The 19,165-nt window shown below is 37.0% G+C and overlaps 1 long non-coding RNA gene across 1 annotated transcript in view; it reads right to left on the reverse strand.

The window, feature by feature from the left end:
* The window catches only part of LOC143375087 (uncharacterized), a 257,399-nt gene that overhangs the window by 196,618 nt on the left and 41,616 nt on the right, over nt 1–19,165 (reverse strand). The window contains exon 2 of the long non-coding RNA XR_013086807.1: nt 6,540–6,613. This is a non-coding gene — a long non-coding RNA (uncharacterized LOC143375087). The remainder of the gene's footprint in view (nt 1–6,539; nt 6,614–19,165) is intronic.

A 19,165-nucleotide genomic window follows, 5' to 3' on the forward strand; every position in this document is an offset into this window, starting at 1 on the left:
CCCAAAAGAACCGGCCATCCGAGCGTAGAAGCAAGTGCGAAATAAAAGTAACGATACCTACCTAAGTAGCATTTCTGACGAAAAAGAATTGTCCAGCCTTTGGGCCTGCCATTTCTGGCGTAGACCTTTGGCAGGTAAGTATCCATTTCAACAGGCAGTGCCACCCGTGGCGCCAGTAAGACCGCCCCCGGTTTTTGCCATTCCAGAGGGGTTTCTTGCAGTGAAAATCAGTAAATTTGCAAGCGCAATATCTTAAAAACCAGTGGAAATAAAGTGTATACATTAAACCTTATTGAATTTGTCTTGGAACGCACTATCAACTCAGGTCTTCAAAAAAAATAGTTCCATTTGAAAAACCGAACTTGACCATCGTATCTTTTAAAATAATAATCGAAAACAAAATTCGTTCGCGCTAATAAATGAGCCACCTCGAACCATGCAATTCCCTATTTTTTTTATATTTTTATCGACAATACTTTAAGAGATATCGCGCTGTCCACTCCTTAGTGGGACACCCTGTATATATATATATATATATATCCTATACCATAAGTGGCATTTCAAGAAGCATTCTTATATAGCCCAACGAACTTTAGTCTTTTGCAATTCATATTTTTGGCTGTAGTTCCAAATGGCCCCAGTGGCCGATCGACGCGAGGTTTGAGGGGAAGGATGGGGAGGGTGTGTGGACCCTGAATCTAAAATTGTAGCTTCGGGTATTTATTTGTTTCTGAAAGATTAATGAAAAACTATTGTTAATGTTTTTTTGTTTATTGTTAATGTTAATTTTTTTTTGGACGTACATGTGGGCCTCTATGACCCCCCCCCCTCCCGGAAAATAAACGAAATTGTTCGCGGGATATATTCGAGAAAACGCCCTTTTGGAGAACTTTTTCTTTCAAACCGGCACTATTTTGTTATTTTTCACAAAATTGTTAATTAAACTATGAACGATAGCGACACACATACTGATTAAGAATCTTTTCAAATTCTTTGTTTCAGATAAGCCTGAGTCAAGAAATCTCACCTGCGCCACGAATATACCTTTTTTTGTAGGTTGCCACATTGACGCTATAAAAAAACATTTAAAATAAATTACAAAAAAATCTTTTCAATTTTTTTATATAATATAAGAGTAGCTTGATAAATTCCAAAAAGATTTATTTCATTATGTGTTGTATTTATTGAGAAGAAAATGTTTAAAAATATCTTTGTAGCATGCAGAAAGGGAGATTGAGAAACGCTGACCATCGAGAAGTTTCGCGAACACGCTTGTAGGCCGCCCGTGAGCAGAGACGTGCAGGCGCGGAACCGCGGCTCGCGAGGCCCGCGCTTGACGACGCATCTGTTGATTTCTGCGACCGCGGATAGAAACGATTGGGTATGAATTAGAGGCCCGCAAAGGCATTTTCCTTCTTCGCTGTACCCCGGGTTTTTTGAAAATTTTTACCCCAAACATATTCTCTAGCTCCTTATCCCAAAGTTTCATGCCGGTAATACCACCTATATACATCGTGTTACTCCTGGTACGTAGGCAACTGCAGCTCTTAGAGGCAGATGAAGTGTTTAATAAACACACTCATTGAAAAAACAGAGAAAGAAAACGACATTATCCTTCTTCGCTGGTCCGAGAGAGAGGACGAGGTAAAACCAACGGCCGCTTTCGGACAGCTTAGGGACTCCGGCACAGTCATGCCAGAACCGTGGGTTTTCGCCCACGGGCGCTACCTCCACTCTATGACCAAGCGTACCCCCTCCTAGCGCCTGTACCGCACCACACAAGCATACCCGTCCCTCTCTCCGTGTGCCGTACGCGCTGCCTGGCCGGCGCTCTCCGGCGAGAATTCGTTTTACCGACATCGAAGCGCTTGGGTCACAACCAAAAAGTCCCGAGTTCAAATCCCAGTGCGGATATACTACTTTTTCTCTTTAATTATTCTGTAATTTATCTTTCTATATTCTCAGGAGAATAAAGACTTGAAAATTGTTAATTTACAAAGCATTTTCGAAGCTTGATTTGCTGCTAAACATGCGATTCCATTTTGGCTTGTACCGCACCACTACAAGCGTACCCTTACCTTCTGTCCGTGTGCCGTACGCGCTGCCTGGCCGGCGCTCTCCGGCGAGAATTCTTTTCACCGAGGTTCAAATCCCGATGCGAAGATTCTATTTTTTTCATTAATTATTCTCTAATTTCTCTTTCTATATTCTCAGTAGAATAAAAACTTGAAAACTATTAATTTACGAAGCATTTTCGCAGTTGGCTAATAACGATGTTGGTCTTCTGCCTTTTTTATACATAAGATTTATTTCTGTTTATGTATAAAAAAAGGCAGAAGAGCAACATCGTACATTAGCCATTTGCGAAAATGCTTTGTAAATTAACAGTTTTCAAGTTTTTGTTCTACTGAGAATATAGAAAGAAAAGTTAGAGAATAATTAATAAAAAAGGTAGACTCTTCGCACCGGGATTTGAACCTCGGATTATCTGTTTGCGACCCAAGCTCTAGGATCTCGGTGAAATAAATTCTAGGCGGAGAGCGCCGGCCAGGCAGCGCGTACGGCACACGGACAGAAGGTAAGGGTACGCTTGCAGTGGTGCGTTACAAGCCAGAAGGGAATCGCATCTTCAGGAGCAAACCAAGCTAAGAAAATGCTTTGTAAATTAACAGTTTTCCAATCTTTATTCTCCTGAGAATATAGAAAGATAAATTAGAGAATAATTAAAGAGAAAAAGTAGTATATCCGCACCGGGATTTGAACTCGGAACTTTTTGCTTGTGACCCAACCGCTTCGATGTCGGTAAACGAATTCTCGCCGGAGTCCGCCGGCCAGGCAGCGCGTACGGCACACGGAGAGAGGGACGGGTATGCTTGAGTGTTGCGGTACAGGCGCTAGGAGGGGGTACGATTGGTCGTAGAATGGGGGAACGCTTGGTCATAGAGTGGGGGTAGCGCCCGTGGGTGAAAACCCACGGTTCTTGCATCACTGCCGGCAGGAGCAGTGATGCCAGAATTGTGGGACAAGGGACAAATGCTTACCCCCAGTATGACCCACCGTAGTCCCCCACTTTCTTCCCATCGCACCGCACACAAGCATATCCCTACTCCTGTCGCGTGCGTTTCCTGGGCTGGCAAGCACGTAGACAGGAGTAGGGATATGCTTGTGTGCAGTGCGATGGGAAGAAAGTGGGGGACGACGGTAGGCCACAGTGGGGGTAAGCATTTGTCCCACGTCCCACGATTCTGGGCATCACTGGGCCGGAGAGTTCGGCGATAATACCTGGACGCCTGCTGCAGGGAGTACGCACTAGAGTCTGCTCCTGGACGCTCGACCGATATGGAGAGTACGGCGATAATACCTGGACGCCTATCGGTCGAGAGAGTACAGAGCATCTATTACAGGGGTGTCGAACTAGCGGCTCACGAGCCGCAGTGGCTTCTTCTCCTCTTCGCCTGCTCCGTAGAGCCGTAGGAGAACGGCCCCCTCCACACCTACTTCACTCTGACGAATTTCTCCTCCGGGTGCCGCACTCTCTCCTTGCCGGGTCTCGTGCAACGCCTGGAGAAAAATAAGTGGGGGAAGCGGTTGGCCGGGGGCCCGATAGAGCTGTACGAGCTGTACGAGAATATTCGGGTAGTTTGAAATCCGAACCAATCCGGGACTCGGTTTCCAAGCCGAGCCAGGTACCCGAAAGAACCGAGCGACTCGGATAGAACCAAGTACTTGAATGTTTTTCAAGCGGTCCGAAAGAACCGGGCGGAATGGATGAAACCGAGCGGCTCGGATAGAACCAAGTACTTGATGTTTTCCAAGCGGCCCGAAAGAAACCGGGTGGCTTGGAAAGAAACGAGCGGTCCGCTCGACCTTCATTCGGACCGTTCGTTTCTTTCCAAGCCACCCGGTTTCTTTCGGGCCGCTTGGAAAACATCAAGTACTTGGTTCTATCCGAGCCGCTCGGTTCCATCCAATCCGCCCGGTTTCTTTCGGGCCGCTTGAAAAAAATTCAAGTACTTGGTTCTATCCGAGCCGCTCGGTTCTTTCGGGTACCCGGCTCGGCTCGGTTTCTCAAGCCGAGCTAGGCTCGGCTTGCTTTTACCGGGTACTTGATCAGCTCTAGGGCCCGACTCGTGCGGCTCTCGGAGTGGGGAAGTTCGACACTCCTGATCTATTAAAATTAAAGAGGAGAGTACGAGAGAATATTCCTGGACGCCCGTTCGATGTGGAGAGTTCGGCGACAATACCTGGACGCCAATCGAACTGGAGAGTAACTCCTGGACGCCTCAGTAGAGTAGAGCCGCAAAAGTACAACGCCTCTTTCTTAAATACCCGATCGTTGAAAAGAGGAGAGTACGGGAGAATATTCCTGGACGCCCGTTCGATATGGAGAGTTCGGCGATAATACCTGGACGCCAACCGAACGGGAGAGTACAGAGTAACTCCTGGACGCCTCATTAGGATAAAGTCAAGTGCCGTCGGCACAGTAGTATCTTGTAAAATTGTATAAACACAGCGAGACGCAACGTCTGCCTTCCGAAATTTGTAGCCCCGTCCTATCAACCAGACCATGTATTTCCTACCTAATCCGAATAAACCTTGCCTGTCCAGAATTTATCCTTATTCCTATCCTGGAAGGCTACAACTTCATTTTTCGGCCGATCAAACTAGAATGACCCCTTGTCATACTTATTTCATTAAAAAAAAAAATCAATTACCTGCCAACCTACTTTGCTACACGGCCATAGTTGCCTTATTATAAAATTACTAAAACTACTAATATCTGATCTACGCAATAAGTTTCTTCTTGTCGTTACCATCTCCCATTGCCTGATTACGAATACTTCGAGGTAAAAATACAACGCGAATTTTCCTGGAAAAATTCCAGCAGGAAAATGTCACTTGAAGGACGGACTTCTGCGACGAAAGATGGAGGAAACAAATTGGTAACATATCGAAATTGCTTCCTACAGCTAACACCTTTTCCGAGCAAGATCACGGCACGATTACCGAGGTGAACTGGTGCAGGCCAGCAATGCAAAAGCGAAAAAAATGCATGGGGAAAGGCCTTAACCCAGTGCATACAACGTGAACAAAACGTGATGACTCCGTCGTGAGTAATTGGAACAATATGTGTATTTAGGTTTAAATGTATGTGTGTGAGTACCTACATATGAATAGTGCTGCGCGTGTGAATTACCACGCTGAATCAGGATGAATCTGGATTATCGAACTAATTTATTTCGATTACTAAAGGAAAAAATAACGTAATAAATGCATAAGATTTTCAAAAATATAAATACTAAAATAATTTATATTTACTGACATTTAGAACTCGTGGAAAGCAATAAAACATTTCTAAAAATATTCAATTTTTTTTGCATTGGAAGTTAATCATTTTTAGAATTAAATGTATTCTAGAAATCAAGGCCGTCCGGAGACTTTTTCCAGGGGGAGGGGGCAACTTTGGGATGATGGTAAATAAAAATATACCCCTCTTGCTGGTTTTAACCCATTTTATAGTGACAATTTAATTAAGAATTTAAAACCGAAATTTAAAAGTATTCCCTTTTTCAGTATAAATTTTATAAAGATCAGTTTAGGAAAATAAACGATTTTTTCTCAAAAGCCAGGGGGGCTGCTGCTCCTTTTGCACCCCCCTCCGGACGCCCATGCTAGAAATCTGGTACATGCTTCAAAAGTTTATCATGTCAACAATTAGTAAATGTCAGAAGAAATATACTAAATATACTGCCTGTCATTTAAGAAGGAACCTGCCGACCGACGACTTTAGACCGGTTCTGCGCAGGTTGACGCTCATTGGTGCCGGGAGAAGCCACTATTGGCTGTACCCCCACCAACGCTTTTTCGGAGCCAATGAGCTCATTCTACATGCGCGAAACGGGTTCCTTCTTACATGACAGGGAGTATAGATACATATTATCTGTGTATATGCCTCGCTATAGACCAATTTCGTTCACCTTTTTGGTAATATCTAGAGACGCGGTAGCGTCTCGACGCCAAGTAGATGAAAGACACCATGTATATGTCGACTGTCGCTACCGCTATCATTTACTCGTCGCACGGCTATTCCAACCTAACCTGAAACTTATTTCATTTATATCTCATCACCCCTGCAATATTTTCTAAATTTAAAGGCATTTTTCTGATGTAAACCGCATATAAGCTTTCGAATAAGACCAATTTCAATAAAATCGGTCCACGCATGACAGAGATATCGTAATATTGTCCCATGGATCTGTCAGAAACGGTAAGATTTTTCTTCTGATTCTTCTTGTTCAAGAAATTTTTCGTCATTGTACATATACCTACATATGTATACTATTGAATTAACCTACCAAGTGTCATAATCCATGAATTTAATTAGTGTTTCTTGTTTCAATAAAGAATTTTAATTTTTGTAAATGCATTATTATATATTATTTTATTACTGGAATTACTAATAAACTACACTTACAAAAGCAAAAAAGGTCACTCTATTTCTATTTATTTCCTCAAGTATTAAAAGACCCCATAAAAACTTGAAAAAAATAAAAAAATTACGCCAAGTACATGAATTATCTTTGTAAAAAATAGTGAGCTCCCCATAAAGAAACTCCAAAAAAGTAAAAAAAATTACGCCAAGTACATGAAATCAAATAAATCATCAAAAATAGAAGATAATAATAATTTCAAAATTAAAAAAAGATGTGAAATCAAAATGAGCTGCAAGTACATAAAGGTGCTTTCCCGGAGCGTGCAAAGGCAACACTGTGTAACACAATAAAAGACAAAAAAGATGGCCGGGCCTGGAAGTCAAGTACTTGGCGTGGCCAGGCAAGATCAAGGTGTCGATGAATAAGAATTATTTAAAAACCGGAAACTAATGAAAGTGTTCGCAATGTGTCAAAGCTTTTTTTAAATTGATGAATTATTAGCTGTACGCCTGTCAAAGGCAAGGGTATTGGTGTCGTTATATGATCTTAGAATTACTTAAAAACGCAAAATAATGAAAGTGGACAAATTATTTGAAAGCCTGCGAGAGGAAAGGTATAGGTATTGATGTTCTGAGAATAATACCTTGCCACGCCACGCCAAGTATTTGACTTCCAGGCCCGGCCATCTTTTTTTTTTCTTTTCCGCAGTGTTGCCTTTGCACGCTGCGGGAAAGCACCTTTATGTACTTGCAGCTCATTTTGATTTAACATTTTTTTTTAATCTTGTGATTATTATTATCTTCTATTTTTTTGTGATTTATTTGATTTCATGTACTTGGCGTAATTTTTTTACTTTTTTAAAGTTTTTTATGGGAATCTATCTTGTCCCGAACCGATGCGACATTTGCCTGCGCCGCACACACAATCCACCGCCGTCCAGTGTCGATAAATATATATCTACCACTAAATAAATGACCCACTTAGCGAAATTGAAGCCTAAACAAAGGGCATAACCAAAGTAATAGGTAAAAGCATTTTACTGTATTGCATCGTATCAATAGTATTTAGGATCTGTTTATAACTAAAACAAACGCAACTCCTACTAACTATACAATATAATAATAGAAAAATATATAAAACATTTTTTTTTAAGTTTATCGATTTTATTTAATTTCATCAAAAATCCAGTAAATACCAAAAAATATTTATTTTCTTGTACTACAAGTACGATGGTGTTTTTTTTCACTTTAAATAAAAAAGAGGGGCGGGATATTTCGCAACAAATTCATTTTGACGCTGATTCTTTATTAAACTGATTCATATCCTGTTATGAAATATCCTGTCCCACGATTTTATTTAAATTCAAAAAACACCATCGCAATTGTAGAAGAAAATAATTATTTTTTCATTTTCACTGCATTTTTTATCAAGGCGAACAGAATCGTTTGCCTTTTTTATATTTCTTTTATTATTTACTATTTAGTGTTTTTAATTAAATTGAATAATTGTCGTCCAGGGCGGTTTAAAATATTATTTAGTTTATTTGTTTAATAACGACACTTAATATTATGCAACGAACTTGAACGACTTGAAAAATTGAACTGTTTGTATCTACGTGACGCATAATTTCTCTATAAATTTTGTATTTACGGAAATCGCGGTACTACTAGACAACCCGTCGACTTTTCGCCGTTTTCGAGAAGAACGCGAGAGGCTGATTTCAAGTCTATTAGATTGGTGGAAGTGGGTTAAAATTAAGTTACAAGATTTGAACCGAACAAACAAGCAAACGGAGAGAGAGGTGCAGCTAAATAAAATCGTTTAATAATAAAATAGTTTATTTTCAGCCACTCGGCGTTGAAAACGGACTCTGTTTACATTTGTCGTATTTATTTACTTTGTACACTCATTTGGACATCTCCTTTTTACACTTATTAACTATCAGTCTCACTACTTTCGTTACACATTATTCTTATTTAACTATTTAGCCTCCGCTCCTCTTGTTCTTTTCCCTTCCCTTCCTTTTCAATTTCCTCATCCAATCCGAAGCTTTTTCTTTTCCCTTATCATTAACTACTTCTTCCATACTTGAACCCCTCTCTAAGTCTCTACATTCTCTTACTATATGACCATGCAATATAATTAACTCAATATACAACATAATTTAGCGGAAATTTAAAATAAGAATTACTCATATTCTACAATCATCTATACTGTAATAAATCGCATATCCTATATCAGTGGCACACTCAGGATTTAATCTTAGGGGGAGCAGGGTTGAACGAATAAAAATATATTTGAGAAAAATTTGTTTAATGCAATTTCATTTAATGCAAATTCAATAAAATTCCTTTAAGTTTTCATTCAGTTTTCTTTTCTTTTTGCAAAGCTCCTTCTATGGGGGGTGCCAGGGCCCCTTGCCCCCCCCCCCTATTAGGTGCGCCAATGTCGTATATCAGAAATAAAAAGATATGTCTGAGTCAGAGCACACTGTAGGAAGATTTTTTAAATGTGAGTTCTATTTTTTTGAAAAGTGTGTTTAAGAACGTTAGGGACATTGTATTCTAAAAATATTAATTTTCTTAAAGAAACACTGTAATTTTTCTTCTTAATTTATTGCAAAGCATAGTTCGAAGTCGAATGTTGCGAAATGATACAGTGTTTTACATATAGATTAAATGGTGTGCAACTTATTAACAACAACGTTGACAGAAGGAAACAGAAGTCTTCGTATCGCCGGTACACCTGTACTTAGCATAAGAAAAACAGAACTAGAGATAGCACATATTACGGTCAGTGTCAAATGAGAGAATAAGAACCGAAGACAAGGCACTAACACTCCTATAAGAGATTGAAATAAAAGAATAGGAAACGATGTTAAAAAAAGAATGGAACAAAGATAATGTCACGATGAATGAGAATCGAGAACGTCTGACGCTAATCGCATTCCGCATGCTAAACAACCCATGCATTAAAGATATATTGTCATTTGCGAACTTCAGCGTAAGTATATAAATGTTGATACAAATGACACGGAACAGCAATGCAGTGTCACATAATATAAGAAAAAGCTGATACAATATCTCGAAGTACTGTTTTAAGAGCTCTAAAACTTGATTTTAGTCGAAATGGTAGCGTAAGAGCTTTTTCAGGCAACATACTTTCGTTGCTCTCGACTGGTATTTCGGATATTTCTACTTTGTATTTTAAATATAACTAGTGATATACTGTAAGTATGTGATATTTAAATTAGAGTCATTAATATACTAGAATGTTATTTTTAAAATATAATCAATAATATACTAGTATTTGATATTTTAAATTTTATTGTTGATACACTAGTACTTAGTATTTTAGACACTGTTAGTGTTCTAGTACTTGACGTTTTAAATATAATTATTGGGATATAGGTATACTGAGTAAACACTGAGCATACAGTACCGGGCAAAAAAGTTACCACTTTTTCAATTTACTTTATTTTTCTTTTTTAACATCAACTTGGAATCGTGGTATGTGTGTAATATATATATATATACATATATAATCGAATTATAACTGAGTTTTATACAGCTTTCAATTAACCATCAGAAAATTCTGAGTTTTATACAGCTTAGTTAAAATTCGATTTATTTAACTAACAGAAACAAATTTATGACATTGAACGGCATTTTTGGGGCCGACAAAGGAGCTACCACTTTCGGGAATCTTTTAGGCCGTCGTAAAAGTAGAAGGTGCCCTCACGATATATCAGATTTTTTATTACTTTTCAAAAGTGGTAACTTTTTAACAGGTTTAAAAGGGTGTTGTCATATCTAATATATTACGTAGGGATTTTGTTTATTAGTTAAATGAATTCAACTTTAACTGTGTTTTATACAGTTTTCAATTCTCTATAGCAGGCCTTCCCAAGTAGGGGAAATGCACTCCTAAAACAGATGTTTCGGTTCTCCCCCCACCGGTGCGCCGCCAGCTAAGGTGGGACGACTCCTACAACCCTCTCTCCGAGGAGACAGTAACGTCGCTGGGAAGCATGTTGGGCACTTTAGGGCGAAAGTACCAAATGTGTCAAATTTTTATAGGAATTTTCATAATGACTTAAAAATAGTAGGAAAAATTAAAATTTAAACTAGTTAAATTAAAATTTAAACTAGTTTATTAGTTAAATTAAAATTTAAACTAGTTAAATTAAAATTTAAACTAGTTTATTAGTTAAATTAAAATTTAAACTAGTTTATTAGTTAAATTAAAATTTAAACTAGTTTATTAGTTAAATTAAAATTTAAACTAGTTAAATTAAAATTTAAACTAGTTTATTAGTTAAATTAAAATTTAAACTAGTTAAATTAAAATTTAAACTAGTTTAAATTTTAATTTAACAATGTATGTAATACATTTTTTATAATTATTTTTACGTCATTTTGAAATGCTAGTTTAAATTTTAATTTTTCCTACTATTTTTAAGTCATTAGGAAATTTCCTATAAAAATCTGACACATTTGGTACTTTCGCCCTAAAGCGCCCAACATGCTTCCCAGCGACGTTACTGTCTCCTCGGAGAGAGGGTTGTAGGAGTCGTCCCAACTTAGCTGACGGCGCACCGGTGGAGGGAGAACCGAAACATCTGTTTTAGGAGTGCATTTCCCCTACTTGGGAAGGCCTGACCTAACCTACAATCGTCCGAAAATGCATACATTGACTCCATCATGCTTTTATTGTGGCTCGTATATCCAGCTATCGCTTCAGTTTTGCTATGAATCCATGTTGGCAGTCCTCCCGAGTAGGTGCCATCTCGTATCTACTACCTCAACTAAATTTGTCACGTGACTTGCTATGTATTATCGCCAATATGGCGGAACTCTGATTTGGGAATGTAGTCACGATTGTTCGTTTTTCGTTCTTATATGAGCAGATTTTGGCCTGGGAGAGGTCTCATTCGAAAGAAGAAGATTCTATGCGGAGCGCTCTGCTCACCATTTGAGTCACAAAACTCTTTTAGTGACCTAAAAATGCTTGGATTCTGCGGGTATATTTTGTCGACTTTTGCTTTACTTTGGACACTGATATTATTACATATCAACACAATCTCGTTGAACCATGAGCAGAGCGCTCCGCATTGAACCTTCCTCTTTCGAATGAGACCTCGCCCAGCCCCAAACCTGCTCATATAAGGACGAAAAACGAAAAATCCCGAACCCATGTTTCGGGCCAGATTGTGTCGGTATACAGCGCGCTGCATTACCCGTGTCTAGCCCCTTAAGTTTGGCCGCCCAGGTGCGGGGGCACCTTCTGCACCCCCGTCAGGGACGGCCCTGCTGGTAACACAGGCTGCAGTTTTGAGTTGATGTTAAAAAATGATAGAGGTAGAGTGGATCGAAGAAGTGGTAACTTTTTTGTCCGCTACTGTACTGTATATACATGGTGTTTTATACATAGATATTGGTATACTAGAATTTCGTTTTTAAATTTAGATAATACAGTAAATATATAATACTTATTTTGAAAGGAGTTAAGAAAATAAAGAACTGCTGAATATGTTCGAATTACCAATTTTGAGCCACAAAAGTGTCCCATGTGAAAAGTGAAAAGGGCTGAAAATGAGAATTTTCGTAAAGCCAGAAGAGCATAAGAAATAAATCATGGGGGACAACGAGAATTGGGACACGGAGATTAATTAGATTATTTAAATGTAGCAAACAATTATATAAAGAGAGATCGTTAAAAATCTCGTAACTGCAGAAAACAATTTAACAGAATTATAAAGACGATGTGATATACGAACGAATTAAACGCTGAGATTGAGGAAGACATCAACGCAGTTATTTCGAGACCCTAAATTATTGGTCATCGAGAATGAATGACTAACGAAGTACCTACTGTAGGTATAAAAGCTAACGGTTCATTTTCAACGGGAATTAAACGCAGGTTACGAGAGAGATTGAAGGCCCCTACTGGGCGATTGGAAAGACAAAGAGACTATATTTCTATATTTCAATATGGATATTACATCTATTTTTATATTAATAAGATCATTATATCCTTATTTAATAAATATACAGGCGTAGGTACATGTAAAAAAAGTCTTATTCTCAAAATAATGAAAACACAATTTACACTAAAATTGCATAATATTATGGAAATATTATTCTTTGTTTCTATGTGGTAATAAGCTTTAAAGCAAGGTCAACAATTTATACTACAAAGGGCTCCATGCTTATCTCTTCCATTATTCCTGAAACCACTTACCTACCATTGATTTCATAGAAATATAATAATGACTTATATTTATGAATTTAAATGACAAAGGCACCGACTCATTTCATGTACATTTTCAAACTATTCATGAAACTAGAAATGGAAGAAAGTAAATCTTCAGGTGCAACAGCAGCAAATATAATAAAAAAGCCGTCGCGCCAAGAAATAATTCTTCCACTTCCCTACTCCCGTCATTTAAGAGCTATACACTGCAGTTAATTTTTACAAAAAAGGTCGAAGCACGAAATAAAATCCTACACAATTAGTAATTGCTAAAACCTTGGTGCCATTTTCCAAATTTCGCGCGCATTTCCTAAAAAAATTTATAAACTCATACAATAAACGCTATACTGAATTTTCTCAAACGATCCTAAATTACTTGAACAAAATTTAAACAGTAACAGAATTTATTCAGAAAAGATGTTACACCACTTTAAATTGGCAATATAATTTTGTTCCTGCATTATTATTATTATTTGCTCCCCTCTTTACCATCAATCGATTCGAATGAGTTAAATGTTTCGAACAGGTTTCTCAGTCGCTCCGCAAGATGGCGGTAGCTACAAACCTTTCTGAAGCGGCTTAGAAACGGACGAGGTGTAGACCTCATCTGCGGTAGAAAGGTAAAGCAATTGAATTTTCTTTTCATTAAGAGCTGCTAATTGGATCATCAGAAAGCTACTAAATATAGTAGTTGCTTTACATGTGGGAACATTTTAACGTGAAAGAACATTTACAAAAATTGAACGGTGCCTGAGGACTAGCGAGAGAAAGCTGATACATGTGGCCCTCTGGTGGTAAGTTCAGGATGCATCACGGAAGTAGCGCATCTGTTTGACCATTGCTGGACCTAAACTACTGAATACCACGCCACAAACGCTTTTTTCCATCTATACAAACGGTTAAAAAAATGTTTCCTTTTTACATGTTTGTAGATCGATTCTACATGCCAAAATCAGAAAAAATCATATACAAATGCTCGATAATATTTTGTTTTTTAGTTATTAGCAGGTCCAGAAAATACGAGTGAAAGCACCTACAGCCACCTTTTTAATTTTATTAAAACTTAAAGCTTTTAATACTATTTTTAAAGTTGATAGGGCTATGCACCAGAATATACACATACCTGATATAGAATACTGATGAGAAGATTGTCTTTTAACAAACATTTTTATCGAATATTTTGGTGAATATAAAAGTGTACAGTTAAAGAATAAAATCTGATACAAGTTTATCAAATTCTTTCGTTTAAAATATTAAAGTATAGAATTAATATTGGAAAATAGTGCCTCACATTTTTTTACACCCTGTACAGCAGGCGAATTTTATAGAAAAGTAGGTATCACGAATCGAAAAATACTCGTGCACCGCAAAATGTGTACACGACTATTGCAATTAAGAAAATAGCCTGCCAGGATTGTTGCACAATACGGCGCGATTTTGTGCGCAGAATTCGATATGGCCGTAAAATCGCGCTGCTATTGGGTAACATTACGCGATTCAGAGCAGTATTTATCGTGAGAGTGGCAACGATTCCAAGAAACATACAGCACGAGAAATTTGTCACTAAATATTTCGCAACGTATTCGATATTCGAAACTGTGTGCAAAATATCAGTCGCCTCAGTAATGTTCTGCCGATCATAAACAATATAGAGCATATGGTACTAGTCCTAGGTGTTATAAAAAAAAATTTATAGTAGTAGGTATACGTAGTATTATTTCCTAATATGTGGAAGATATTACAGTGATAGAGTCAGGACTAAAAAATATTAAGGAAAATTAAAAAAAAAAATAACGAGGGAAAAGGTGGACCACAACAATTTGGTATTAATGTCAGTGGACGTTCTTACTGAGGCCTGAATATAACCTTTCGTTTTATGTACAAGTTTACAGGAGCTATTCAGTCGGCGACAAAATTAAAGAATCACGAAATTTTCGCCAGTTGTCCATTTTTGAACTGTCATACCTTCGCGAAGAAAAATCGTGCAATGATTCGCCTGTGATCATTTTGAAGGGCGCAGCCTCTTCTTTCACCTCCATAAGTTGGTTTTCCTCGAAAATGCTTTTACACTAGGGAGCGAGGCGGGAAAGTCAAGATGTCTTTCTCTCCCGAAAATTTTACAAAATCAAACGACTCTACGAAGTTTAAATTTTTTTTTCACGACTCTAGTCACCACGAATTTGAAGATTGAACCCTCTTCTTTACAACGACCCCTTAGAAGTTGATGTGTGATTTTTTTCCGCCGCTGTATAGTATTTTGAATGAATGGTGTGCTGCAAATGAACTTTGAGACTGTTTCCTGATTTATTAAGCATATTTCACTATAATTTATCTAAAATTGTGTAGATCGATGTTTTCTGATATGTATCCCTAAATTAGTACATACATAGTTTCGTAACATAATAATGGTGTTTAATTTAATTATTTACCCGAGATAAGTGGATTTTTATACTGTTTGTAGCAAAAAGGGGGTTGCTCCACATTTTGAACATTCACCCCTGCCATAGAGAAAAGATATTTTTGCTTAGTAACAGTGCCAAATGGTGTTTAAAGTGGGTAAACTGGATAAATAATTGCTGTATAATGCTAAAAAAATGTGTTTGGAAGAAATGTACTCTGAGTTTTTTCGAACGTACGTTTTATATTCCACGAAAGCAAATTTACGTTCTTACTATTGGGATATCGCCTTTTCTGGGGAATTTGAGACAGTTAACGTTTTTGCTTAGAAGTAAAAGTGACTCCATTAAGCAAGAAGTGCAGGAGAAAATTGAAGACTTTGCAGCAAGAAGGCAGCTTCAAATGTATTAACTTTTGGGAAATTAATCAAAACAATGTTAATAAAATATTTTTAGACACATATTTAAAGAAACATGAAGTGGAGGAGAAAATTGAAGACTTTGCAGCAAGAAGGCAGCTTCAGATGTATTAACTTTTGGAAAAGTAATGAAAACAGTGTTAATAAAATATTTTTAGACAAATGTTTAAAGAAACTTGAAGTGCAGGAGAAAATTGAAGACTTTGCAGCAAGAAGGCAGCTTCAGATGTATTAACTTTTGGAAAATTAATGAAAACAGTGTTAATAAAATATTTTTAGACACTTGTTTAAAGAAACATGAAGTGGAGGAGAAAATTGAAGACTTTGCAGCAAGAAGGCAGCTTCAGATGTATTAACTTTTGTAAAATTAATGAAAACAGTGTTAATAAAATATTTTTAGACACATGTTTCTTTAAACATGAAGGCAGCTTCAAATGTATTAACTTTTGGAAAATTAATGAAAACAGTGTTAATAAAATATTTTTAGACACATGTTTCTTTAAACATGAAGGCAGCTTCAAATGTATTAACTTTTGGAAAATTAATGAAAACAGTGTTAATAAAATATTTTATTAACACTGTTTTCATTAAAGAAACATGTGTCTAAAAATATTTTATTAACACTGTTTTCATTAAAGAAACATGTGTCTAAAAATATTTCATTAACACTGTTTTCATTAATTTTCCAAAAGTTAATACATTTGAAGCTGCCTTCCTGCTGCAAAGTCTTCAATGTTCTCCTGCACTTCTTGCTTAATGGAGTCACTTTTACTTCTAAGCAAAAACGTTAACCGCCTCAAATTCCCCAGAAAAGGCGATATCCCAATACTAATAACGTAAATTTGCTTTCGCGGAATATAAAAAAAAGTACGTTCGAAAAAACTCAAAGTACATTTCTCCCAAACATACTTTGTATTGCTTTTAGCATTATATAGCAAGTATTTATCATTTTTAAATAACCCAATGGTATTATTGCACTCAATATTCATATTGAAATATATAAATAATTTATACCTTATTAAATTAAGGGGGCCTTGTTTCTCTCATCCCGCCACTTCGCATTCATGGCAAAGAAAACATTCTCAGTAAATGCTGAGGTGGCAGTAACAAGCAGATGATAAGAAATCACTTTGAGATGATCATGGTTTGTGTACGTTTCGAAACTACGTACAATAATATTGCGATAGGTTTCACGTACAGTAGCGGACAAAAAACTTACCACATTTCGATCCACTCTACCTCTATTATTTTTTAACATCAACTCAAAACTGCAGCATGTGCCCAATATACATATTCTGATAGAGAATTGAAAACTGTGTAAAACCCAGTTAAATTTGTTATTGGATTTTATTTAACTAATAAACAAAATCCCTACATAATATTAAAGATGACAACACACTCTTAAAACTGTAAAAAATTTACCACTTTTAAGAAGCAATACAAAATCTGATATTTCATTAGCGCACCTTCTGCTTTTAGGACGGCCTAAAAGATTACCAAAAGTGGTCGCATTTTTATCGGCCCCAAAAACGCTGTTCAATGTCATAAATTTTTTTTTTATTAGTTATATAAATTCAAGTTTAACTGGATTTTATACAGCTTTCAATTATCCATCAGAATGTGTATATTAAACACATGCCACAGTTCCAAGTTGATGTTAAAAAATAAAAATAAAGCAAATCGAAAAAGTGTCAATTTTTTTGTTCGCTACTGTAACATGCAGGGCTTGAAAACTGTTATAATATCGATTTCGGTTCTCCAAACGTTTATGAAGAACCCTTATTCTGAATAACTGTTATGAAGAACCTAAATTTCCAACTATTATCTGTTTCAGTTACGGTTCCTATTTCCATCCTCATATCGGTTTCATAACCGTTATTTTTTCGGTTCTATATCGGTTCCGAAACGGTTCTAGAATCAATTCTTGCGTCGACTTTTCCTTAATTGATATCATTAATTATTCTAGCTGCAGATTACTGTATATGTGCATATTCTTTACAAAATCCTTATAGAAAGAGAAGAAACATTTGTACATGCTTTGAAACAAATAAATCAGCTACATATTTGTTACATTCACACACTGTATCATTCAAAATAGGAAGTTAAAATTTCTCCTGTTCCTGTAATAATTTTGTAAAAAAAGATGAACATCTACAGCAATTTACAGCTACGATAATGAATGATATCAATTAGGGAAAAGTCGATATAAGAAATGATTCTGGAACCGTTTCGGAACCGAAAAAATAATGGTTGTGGAACTGATATGAAGAGGGAAATGGGAACCGTAACCGAAGCAGATAATAGTTGGAAATTTCGGTTCTTCGTAACAGTTATTTGGAATAAAATTTCTCCATAACCGTTTTAATCAGAACCTTTATATAACAGTTTTAAACAGTTGTGTTCGGAACCGTTTAAAGCCCGGGTAATATGTATCATGAATCGTGAAGTAAATTATTTTCGCATACTTTATTGTTACTCAAAAGTATAGAGTACATTTACGCATAATAAGCTAAGATAGTTTATTTTAAAGTACGCGTGGGAACCCTACCATCACCCCATCCCTCTAAACCCATCATCACCCTACAACTCGTTACAGTCGTTACTAAAGACCCAAGCAATAATTCCCCGCCAATTAAGGGGTTACATCCACCTAGAAGTCCGGAAAAAGCATACAAGTTCAGGATTTTTTTTTGGGAAAAGTATAACTGAAAATCATACACAATGTTTTTCTACTAAAAGATACATCCTTTAACTATATTATTCTAAACTTTCACGAGATATTATTATTAATTAAAGGAGATATCGGTTTGGATATGAGTCGTGTTTTTTAAGCATTAGCTGATAGACATTTCCTATCTGAAAGCAAAAATTCAAATAGATTCTAAAAATAAATAACTAACAGAAATACCTGACGTCCTCCCAATTTTAATATTGCATTTTGATAAAAAAAAGGGCGACCGTTTGAAGTTGAAATATCAAATTTCGTGGAATTTTTTTTCATTTCTTCCAAAAAGGCTTTGCAAATATTTCCATTACTGCAAAATTGAGAGCAAAACTAAAAAATATGAAAACGTCAGGTACTTCTGAAAGTTATTTATTTTCAAATCTATTTGAATTTTTGCTTTCAGATGCATCATTTAGCCATTGGAATGTCCACGAGCTAATGCTTAAAAAAAAAACACGACTCATATCCAAACCGATATCTCCTTTAGTTAATAATAATATCCCATGAAAATTTAGAATAATATAGTTAAAAGATGTATCTTTTAGTAGAAAAACATTGCGCATGGTTTCCACTTATACTTTTCCCCCAAAAAATTCCTGAACATGTATGCTTTTTCCGGACCCCTAGGTGGCTATAACCCCTTAAAGCAATCAGGGAATCAAATCCACTAAGCGGACAACGATCCCCCGAGTGTTTACATTCCACGTAAACGACCACGTTAAGTGAAAACAGGAGGGTGGTCAGCGAAGGGTCAGAGGAGAAATCGATAGCGTCAGAAGCGGTGGTCCCTTCGACCCTTGGCTAGGTCTGGGTTGGGTTAGAGGTGGCAAGGTGGGCGAGCTCGAGCCAGGGCAAAGGCTCCTTTAATATTTAGGTGGCTCTCCTCATCTATTTCAAGCAGCTGGCCCCCTCGCCGCGCATCGATCGAGGGACGCG

This window comes from Andrena cerasifolii, chromosome 1, assembly GCF_050908995.1.
Source record: "Andrena cerasifolii isolate SP2316 chromosome 1, iyAndCera1_principal, whole genome shotgun sequence".
Classification (NCBI taxonomy): domain Eukaryota; kingdom Metazoa; phylum Arthropoda; class Insecta; order Hymenoptera; family Andrenidae; genus Andrena; species Andrena cerasifolii.